At 34.8% G+C, this 11,050-nt stretch overlaps 1 pseudogene; it reads right to left on the bottom strand.

Annotated features, from left to right (window-relative positions):
• Nucleotides 1-3,121: 3,121 nt before the first annotated feature.
• LOC123862477 (small ribosomal subunit protein eS6-like) lies at nucleotides 3,122-3,906 on the bottom strand (annotated as a pseudogene).
• Nucleotides 3,907-11,050: the final 7,144 nt, after the last annotated feature.

Genomic DNA, 11,050 nt, shown 5'->3' with positions numbered 1-11,050 from the left:
TGATTCTATTCTGTAGAAACAGGCTATTAGGTCTTAGATGTTAAGGTTACATTTGCAATCAAAGAAACAAAAATGAAATAATAGGTAATCATAATAACAAACACAGTTTGAGGTTCTATTATTTTGCTGGATGTTGTTCTATGCACTATAACTATAGTCAGTTTTGTCATATCGTTATATAGGAAGGACCATTAAATTATGTGACCAGAGTCCACTGTAAGTTTGCAGTGAAGAAATTCCAGTTATCCTTTAAATGTCTATAGTAGTAGCAACCCTAATATACAGAAAAATTAGGAACATAATTCAGAATCTCATGAAGCAGTAAATAGCCTAGTGGAATCTATCAAATGGTAGAGTACCTAGGTTGATGATACTGATTCTAATTTGCCCTGGAAATTGGGTAATGAGATGACTTAATCTCAAGGATGTAGGTTTCTACTTTCTTAAGTTTTAGAATCAAAGAACATAGTAACTATATAAAAGGGTTTATCTTGATAGATTCATAAGCATAATTTTTCCTTAAAATGCAATAGTTTTACAAAAAACTGAAAGTTTCTAAAAATGTGAAACCTGCAAGTCCCCTGTGCTGGAGCAGTCCCACTCCTGGATACATACCTTAGATAAATAAACACTTATGCTCACTCAAAATCCATACACAAATGTTTAGAGTGGCTGTATTAATAATCATCCCCAAATGAAAACAACCCAGGGTCCTTCTGTAGATGAATGGATAGACATGCTTTGCTTTATCCATACAATGGAATATTAACAATAAAAAGAAAAGAACAATTGATAAACACAACTGTATAGATGAATCCCAAAGACGTTATGCTAAGGAAATAAACCAGTCTCAAAAATTATATAGTGTATGATTTATGTAACTTTCTATGAAAGCTAAACTATAGTGACAAAGAATAGTTTGGTGGTTTCCAACAGTTAAGATTAGAGGGAATTTGTGATGAAAAGGGCAGCAGATGAGAATTTTGGGGGGAATGGTAATGAAAATATGCTGTATCCTGATTGTTGTTACATGATTCTATATAAGTGTTAAAATTCATAGAACTATAGATCACAAAAGAGTCCCTTTTATTTTACATTAAATTTAAATATTTTTATAAATTACTAAAAAGATTGCACTGATAAGATATGCACTCAAGCATTATTTACTAGTGGATGAACAAAGTTAAATCCAGAAAAAAATAGAATTAAGTGAAAAAGATATTTTAAAAAAACACAAATATTTGTTATTTTCATGGAAAATAGAAACCTAAACATGTGAAATGATTTCAGTGCAAATAGTTACTTAAGGAAAATTTACCTTATAGGGGCGCCTGGGTGGCTCAGTCATTAAGCGTCTGCCTTCGACTCAGGTCATGATCCTGGTCCTGGGATCAAGCCCCGCATCTGGCTGCCTGCTCAGCGGGAAGCCTGCTTCTCCCTCTCCCACTCCCTCTGCTTGTGTTCCTCTCTCTCTGTCTCTTTCTCTGTCAAATAAATAAATGAATAAAATAAAATCTTTCTTAAAAAAGAAAATTTGGCTTATAAATTTAGTGTAATAGCTTCCTAATTACAATTTAAAATAAGTTGTTTAGCAATCTATTTAGACTTTTACTTTAATGAAATCCTACTAACTTTATACAGTCTTATGTATCTAACTTATATTTTACCATACTTAGAAATTTCTTATAGTTCTAATAATTACTTAAGTAACTATAAATATTGTGTTTAAGTCAAGTAATTAGATGATTTAAAATGAAAACAAATGGTATAATTTTAATTTAACATATTCGGCCTTAATTTCACTATGTATATTAATGATGTCAAGCATTATTCAAAGGCCATTTTTAAATGGTTTTCAAATTTCTTATACTTGTAAATAGAATAACCAAAATCATAGGTTGAACAAAAGCTTAAGGAAGAGGTAGGCAATTGGAAATTTGTATATAAATTCTAAGATCAAAATAACACCTAAATAACTTTTTCTTTACATAAACTTGTCTTCAGGAACATCAAAGACCTGACAGAAACAAGTACTATTATTTTCCCCATTTTGCAGAAGAGGAACAAGACACAAAGAGGTTAATTTACATCTCACGTACAGAAATACTATCCAGTATTTCTGCAAAAGTGAAGTATTAAGAGCCCTTGTATGGTTCTGCTTTAATTGCAAATTATAAAACCCCAGAGGGCAATTAAGCAGCATTGACTTTTTAAAATATGTCGTTATATAGGATAATTCTTTTAGTGGTCATATTTTCCTATTAAAAATTTAACCTTTAAAAAACCTAACTTTTATTATACTGAAAAATTGGGAAAAATAATGCCCTATATTAAAGAATTGGTTAAAAAATTGGTTAAATCTATACAACATAAATGGCTCAAGAGCTATTTGATATAACACAATAAAGCTCTGAAAATTTTCTTCTAGAAGAATATTTAAATATTGGTATAAAAATTTATTAAGTGAAAAATTTTAAAGTAGTAAGGACATATGATTTTAAGTATGCTGATTATATACTCACATAATGAAATGACAGGGAGAGAAAAAAGAATTGAATCATATATACTAAAATGATTGCAATGTATTTTCCTAAGTGGTGAGCTGATTTTTGCTTTACTCTTTTTTTAGCTTTCCTGACTGAATGAAAATATATGTGAAAGAGAAAAATATATTCCATTAAAAATAGTCAGGCAGTGCTTATGTGCAATATTGTGTACTGATTCATTCATTCACTGAGAGAAGAAAACATAAACTTGTCATCGGCTTCATGAGTGCCTTCTCCTATGTAATTGTCTTAACTAATGCTGTTCTCATGGTCAGCATCTTCTCTCATAGGACTTCATGGATCATAATTTCACATACGGGTACTTTTGGTAGTTTGGGACATTAAACATATAAAGAAAATACCTTTTTCTGGTCGATATCTTATTTCTTATTTTACTTGTAGGTTTTTCTTCTAAGATGATAAACTCTGTGTCTTTAAAATATATTTTTCCTTTTATTTTTTAAATTTTATTTTATTATGTTATGTTAATAACCATACATTACATCATTAGTTTTGTTTTGTTTCTGTTTTTGTTTTTTGATGTCTGATCTTACTTATTTGTCACCCTTAGAAAATCTCATTTTTGACTGGACTCAGACTTAGAGGTAGAAGCTCTCAGAGAGGACAGGCTCTGTCTCTTGGCAATCTGTTTCTGGCATTTTTCTTTGGCCTCCTTCCCTCTCTTGGCCAAAACTTTAGCATATTCTGCAGCCTCTTCCTTATTTTTCTGAGTGCGCTGCTTCTTCAAAGCAATACACCGACGTTTGTGCTGGAGGACACGTGGAGTGACAAGACGCTGAATCTTAGGCGCTTTGGTTCTAGGTTTCTTACCTTCTTTGTTTAGGGGCTTTCTCACAACATACTGGCGGACATCATTTTCTTTAGAGAGACTGAAAAATTTGTGGGTTCTGCTGGCTCTTTTGGGCCCCAGGCAACGAGGCACAGTAGTATCAGTGAGTCCAGGAATATCCTTCTCCCCCTTTTTTACAATGACCAAGTTGAGAACACTGAGATTGACATCCACAATGCAACCCCGAACAGATTTGTGCATTCTCTCTCCAGTCCTCCTTGGTCTATAGCAGGAATGCCCCTTACTCAGCAGCAGGCGGACAGGGCCATGGGTCAAGACACCCTGCTTCATGGGGAAGCCTTGTTTGTCATTGCCACCACTGATTCGGACCACATAACCCTTCCATTCTTCACCCAGAGCATCAGCAGCAATTTCTGTGGCCATACGCTTCTCCTAAAAGGTACGAAGTTTGCATTCATCGTCCACTTCAATGAGTTTCTGGCAGCCAGTAGCTGGGATAGAGATGTTCAGCTTCATCCTGAAGCAGCCTACCGCCTCTGAGGCACCACGAGAAAGACATCATTAGTTTTTGATGTAGTGTTCCATGATTCATTGTTTGCGTATAACACCCAGTGCTCCATTCAGTACGTGCCCTCCTTAATATCCATCACCAGGCTAACCCATCCTCCCACCTCCCTCCCCTCTAGAACCCTCAGTTTGGTTCTCAGAGTCCATAGTCTCTCATGGTTTGTCTCCCCCTCCAATTTATCCACCTTCATTTTTCCCTTCCTACTATCTTCTTCTTCTTTTTTTTTTTTTAACATTACATTTTCATAGATACTCTCCAAACTCCAAAGAGCAAACATATGCATGGATGTTTAACCTCTAAAACTCAGAGCAAAACCAAAGGCCAAGAAAGACACAATAACTTAGCCAAATTCCTGGTTCATGCTCTACATTTTTCTTTCTGGCTAAGATATCATAACCTGAATTGGATTTCCTTTAGGCCTGAGTACCACAGACTTCTCCAAAGGGCTGGAGGAACCCTTCTCCTTGCTGTTTTCATTCAGTCATCCAGATTTTTGAACAGGGTCATGTGCAATGTATAAGATTAATTTTCTCCTGGGGCACCTGGGTGGCTCAGTTGGTTAAGCGACTGCCTCGGCTCAGGTCATGATCCTGGAGTCCCTGGATCGAGTCCCACATCAGGCTCCCTGCTTGGCGAGGAGCCTGCTTCTCCCTCTAACCCTCCCCCCTCTCATGTACTCTCTCTCTCTCATTCTTGCTCTCTCAGATAAATAAATAAGTCTTAAAAAAAAAAAAAGATTAATTTTCTCCTGAAAATAGCATTTCCCTTACAGTGGTTAATCCATGAAAGCCTAAAAATTAAAGGAAATCTTTTGGCTTCAAGTAACATAAAGCAGGGATTTGGGATAGTGTGTTAGTCTCTTGTTCTGCCTTTGATATTTAGATCCCCTTCTGAGCCCACTTAGACATTTGTAGACCTCCAGGTATGAGGGATATATGGCTTTGTTTTGACATCAAAGTTCAGGGGGAGCGTGTAGAATGCTAACGAGCAGTGTGAGCTCCAAAGGACATGATTAAGCTATAAATGGTAAGCAGGTGCAGCTCAGTGAATAATTGGTAGGAGAGAACACTCAACCTGAAAAAATAAAATGAAAATAATCTCATCTGATTTGTCTTTTCTTTTTTTCTTTTTTTGGTTTTATTTTAGATAATAGTGCACAGTTAATAACAGGAGATACTGAGTCATTGATTTTTCTGCAGAAATTGCTGATGAAGGTAATAACCAATGGCAAACAGAGCAGATTAAATGTTTGTCACAAGAAACTGGATTGAAAGATCGCAGACTAAAAAAAGAAAAGATATTTCCAGTTCGGTTGCTGTGAAGTAGAATATGTTGCAACCCATCCTCTACATCATACTGCTCATGAAATTCTTGCCCCGACTACTGATACCGTGATGAGCAGTCTACTGGAATCTGTGGGTTCCCCTTCAATGTCAAGCAAAGCAAATCCTGGAACCCATCTGTTGGAGTGTGGCTGCTATGAGGAGTGAAGCCATTCATCTGGGCAGCAACACTACAGGACCTTAATGGGAAAAGAATCTGATTGCCAGCACCAAATTTGTTTCACAACGACTAGCCAGCATCTATTTGTAAGGAACTGAGAAAAGACTGACACTCAGGTAATGGGATGGAATTAAGCATGGTATTGAACGGCTATTCTACCAAGCAGTTATCTGAGCTCAGTGTTGAAGGTTACACTCAATTTTAGCCACGAAAATTATACTTTCTCCTAAAAGCACCTGATTTTTCACTGTGAGAACAAGTGCCCTCACTATTAAAACAATAACAAAAAATACAACAAAATATTCTCGTATAACTCTGACTCTCATTTTAAATGGGAGAGTAACATATGTAAGCTTTGTTTTTGTTTTTGTTTTTTAAGATTTTTTTTTAAAGATTTTATTTATGTGCGCCTGGGGGGTTCAGTCAGTTAAGCGTCTGCCTTTGGCTCAGGTCATGATCCCAGGGTCCTGGGATCAAGTCCCGCATCAGGCTCCCTGCTCGGTGGGGAGCCTGCTTCTCCCTCTTCTCCCCACTTGTGCTCTCTCTTACTATCTCTGTTTCTCTCTCTCAAATAAATAAAATCTAAAAAAAAAAATTAAAAAAATTAAATAAAGATTTTATTTATTTGACAGAGAGAGACACAGTGAGAGAGGGAACAGAAACAGGGGGAGTGGGAGAGGGAGAAGCAGGCTTCCAGCTGAGCAGGGAGCCCGATGTGGGGCTCAATCCCAGGACCCTGGGATCATGACCTGAGCCGAAGGCAGACGCCCAGGAGCCCAGATTTGTTATTTTTTAAAAATTGTATTTCACATAATGATCTGAGATTTTCTTCTGAACCAATGTGTGTGTAGTTGTGTGTGTGTGTGTGTGTGTGTGTTTGAGAGACAGCGAGAGGGAGAGAGAAAGTTTGTGTGGTTTCTTTATTGTTGTACTGTTGTTATTTTATGGTCCAAATCTGCCACTTATAAAACGAGGTTATTGAATTAAGTGGTGTGAAGGGTACTTTCCACCACATTGATGACATCAATTTCCCCAATGCCTTATAATACAGTTAAAAATATGTAACAGTTTGTATCAGCTGAAAGTTTTTATTTTTTTATAATGCTCCTAAAATTCAAATAAATTATTTTTCCCTGACAAATTAGGGAAACATCTGAAAATCCCTTCACCTAGGGATGTTTGGAAGAGATTTGGTCAATAATAGCAAGCTGTCTTAAGTCTTGCCCTACATACCTTCCCACAGTGCTCTAAACAATTGTAGCACTTTTCTTTTACAAGCAGTGACTACGTTCCATTTCACCAAGTCCTCATCAATTTGAACTCATCAATCCTCTTTTTTTCTATTACTTGATTGCTTTTTTTTTAAATCTCATTTTAATTCTTTTGATTACTACTGAGTCTAATTTAATACTTGCTTATTTGTATTTCTTCAGTGTATTTTTTGTTTTTTTTCATTTATTTACCACTATCACTGGCATGTTTATATAGTATTTATTCATGAGTTTACCTATAGGAATACAGCTCTCTGTAACAATTGATTATATTCATCTGGATTTCTTAGACCACTTCACTGAGGTATGATAGACATACAAGGAGCTGTACACACTCAATGTATACTACAGGATCACCATAGTCTATGTCATAAACATACCTCTCACCTCCAAAAGTTTCTTCCATTCCTCCTTATTTATTATTGTTGTTTTTTTGTGTGTGTGCTAAAAACACACCATAAGATCTACCCTCTTAGCAAATTCTTAAGTATACAACACAGTATTGCTAACTATAGGCACTATGCTGTAGGGTAGATCTCTAAGGCTTATTAATCTTGTATAACCAAAACTTTGTCCCTTTGAATAATACTTCCGCATTTCCCCCTATGTCTGCCCCTGGCAACCACCATTCTCTCTGCTCATCCAGACCTTTCATCTTTTAGTATGTTTTGATTTTTTTTTTACTTTTAAAGAGTTATTTCAAGATAGTTTCTTTTAGTACGTCTATGAATTACTTTTTATCAGTTAGTTTTTTATGGATTCTTATATTTAACTTTTTAAAATATTATTTTTTTCTGATCAGGGAAAAACATACATGATCTAAAAGTAGGAAAACATAAAGAAGAAAATAAAAATTATCCATAATATTTATATTTATTTGCTTTACAATGCACATTAAATGCACATCACAACACTCAAACAACTGCTTTCTAATTTGAAAGTTCTTTATCAGCCGATTTGATTCAAATTAATGTGGCCAGCTACTCTGTTTGATTTAATTACCATACGATACCATAATTCCACTCCTGGGTATTTACCCAAAGAAAATAAAACCACTATCAGTATTTCTGATAGAAATAATTATTAATACTTTCGTTACTAATACTTCTTTTCAGAATATGGTAAATACAGGGATGCCTTGGTGGCTCAGTCAGTTAAGCACCTGCCTTCAGCTCAGGTCATGATCTCAGGGTCCTGGGATCGAGCCCCACATGGGCTTCACGTTCAGCAGGGAGTCTGGTTTCCCCTCTCCCTCTGGGATTGCCCTTACTCTCTCTCAAATAACTAAAATCTTTTTTTAAAAAAGAATATGGTAAATACATTCTCTAGAAAAGTGGTAAGTGGTATGTGTATGTGCATATGTGAGTGTGTGTGCACTTTTTAATAGTATGTAATAATCATGATGTATTTATCTTTTTTTACTATGGCCCTTTTGTTTACTTCTTACTTTAATTATTATACAAGTTCTGAGAAGAATTATATGCATATGTAAATTTCTGAATGTACCCTTGAATATTTCTTCAGGTTAATATCCAGAACTGAAATAATCATGGCAAAGAATTTTCCCTTTCCTTGAAACTCAAAAATTTCACACAACTGCTATTTAAGAGTTTATGTCTTCAAATTTCCTTGGATCTGATGAACCTATTGATTTGCAGATGTAAGTCTTAGGATCTGGATAATTTTCTCCTATTATATTACACTTGGTGCGTCTTTTATTTTTATTCTGCTCTAATGCTAAAAAATATTATGTATGTATATGTAAACATGTACAATGCACATCATATGGATAAATCCTCCTTAGATGACATTTTTGCTGTCATTAATTTAATCTCTTTGGCTTTTTTCTTAGGATTTCTCCCCACCATTGCATAGATGCTTTACTGCCCATATCCTTCTTATCCATACCACTTCTAATTACTGATTCACATCTCAAATTGCAAACACTATTTGGTCTATTTCTTTTTTTTTTAAGATTTTATTTATTTATTTGAGAGAGAGAATGAGATAGAGCATGAGAGGGGCAGAGGGAGAAGCAGAATCCCTGCCGAGCAGGGAGCCCGATGTGGGACTCGATCCCGGGACTCCAGGATCATGACCTGAGCCGAAGGCAGTCACTTAACCAACTGAGCCACCCAGGCGCCCTATTTGGTCTATTTCTGCCCCTGGATATGTTGCACTATCAGAGGTATAACCTTTAAGTGCATTTTGATATATGATATAGACCAAAGGGCAGTAAGGTGAACAGGGATCTGAAATTCTCATGGACACCTTAGAAAGCAGTTGTTTGAATGTTGTGATGTGCATTTAATGTGCATTGTAAAGCAAAAAATATATGTATAAATCAAACAGAGTAGTTGGCCACATTAATTTGAAAGTTCTTTATCAAGTGATTTGATTCTCTCAAATATCCAATAAGTAGGAAGGATTTAGAGCCCTATTTCTATGTATCAGTGATGAAACAGAAGCCCGAAGACCTTAGCGATGTTTCTCAATTATGACTGAATATAAGGTCACAGATTTGATTATTTCTGCTGAACTCATTGTAGCATGTACTAATATGGGAGTGAACAGAATGAGAATAATCCTTATATTTTTCATGGGCTTTATTTCCCATGGGCAAATCATCTCAGCCAGGCTATATACCATCGTGCCACATATTTATTTTTAATATAAAAGCAAAACCAAATTGTTGGCATAGTTGTCAAAGTATTCGTTTGTTTATGAATGTAGCTACAGCTTTTGAAGATCTTTAAGTGTAATAAAATGGAATACTTGGTTTTCAATTTGTCACTAAGAATATCATGCCAGCCCCTAAAGTCTAGATGCCTACAGCTGGTTTATAATAAGACTGAGGAAGGCAACTTGTTTCCTTTATGAAATAAGTGACATTTATGATCACAGTTGCACTTCCAACTCTGCACAGTGGTCCCATAACTCCAAGCTCAGAAATGTATTTTTTAAATGCAGAGAGGAAAAAAAAAAAATCTGGCTGCTGATTGAAAGCCAGCTCTTGGTATTCATGGTTCACCTACAGTTATTTTTGGTGGTTTGTTATATATACTTACATAAAGAGTCACTTATTATACAAGATTAATTATTTCACTTTTGTCCAAGACTATGTTCATAGTACATTTAAAGAAATAAATTTTAAAGGATTTGCTCTCTTGGAGGTATGCAGGATTTTTCTCTCTGATATTGTAGTATTTTTGATGTTTGTTTTCTCTAAATCCAGTTATACTGTTGAAAAGGATTTTAATTTTAATCAAACTTTGTACGTCACTGGAACATATAATTACATTTTAAATGTTATTTCAGTAAAAATTTATTATTTATCCATTCCTTTATTAAATATATATGAATGCAGATATTCATATCAATATAGATATGTACATATATAAATATCATATATAGATCATGCCTAAAATATGCCAGACACTGTTAGGAAATTCCCGGTAAATACGATTCTATAAAGTGTCTTCTCAGTATATCAAGCTTCTCTTTGTATTACAAGTCAAACTTATTTCTAGCTAAATAGTGATTTATATGCAAACCTGTACTCTGTCAAGCAAGACTGAAAATTAGAAGGACCTTCTGATATTCATACAGAGAGCTAAGCAAACATATACATGTAACTCTGCCTTTGTTGCAAATATAAAAATCTATAAATTTGGTTTCTGTTTGTGGGTCATTGAGCTGAATAGAGTGAAAAGTTTACAACAAATTGAGAAGAAATATGTTCTAATAGCTGATATTGCTTAGAAGAATTCAGAACTAATTTCATTAGAGTTGCCCAAATAAAGCTTCATAAAGCTGAAAACTTGCTATGGCAAATCATGTGCAACACGAGAATGCCATTACTTGGTCAAAACTGACTTATAATTAACGAGTAGTACATTTACAAAACGCTTTATGAAAAATCTGCTGGTTTAATTTAATAGATCTCCTTACTTCATCATACAAGGTGTTAACTGGAAGAGGGCTTTTTTTCTTCAAATATGTGAATAAAATAGGAAGTTATTATGGCCAGACAGCTATGTGAAAAAATAACAGTTCAATTATCATCAGAAACAAAAGATAGATTTACATAGTCTTTGCAATTCTATTTATTTGGGAAATGAAAAAGAAAGAATGAAAGCAAATAACTTCCACAGGCTTTTTTTTTAATTCATTAAACCACTAATTAATATTATAGTGATTAATTATTTGTATCACTGTACCACATGTTCCGGGCCATTGCCTTGAGGAGACTTATAAATAAAAGTGTGTATTAGAATATACTAACATTAAAATATCTGATCAGTAAATAGAAATTCAAAATTTGTCAAAGTCTAGCTAGTTTTGTGTTGAA

Source organism: Mirounga angustirostris, unplaced genomic scaffold, assembly GCF_029215605.1.
Source record: "Mirounga angustirostris isolate CCGP_5_RB_7025 unplaced genomic scaffold, mMirAng1.0.hap1 SCAF_9, whole genome shotgun sequence".
Taxonomy (NCBI): Eukaryota; Metazoa; Chordata; class Mammalia; order Carnivora; family Phocidae; genus Mirounga; species Mirounga angustirostris.
Note: the sequence above shows the minus strand (reverse complement) of the source record. Positions and strands in the feature narration are given on the sequence as shown.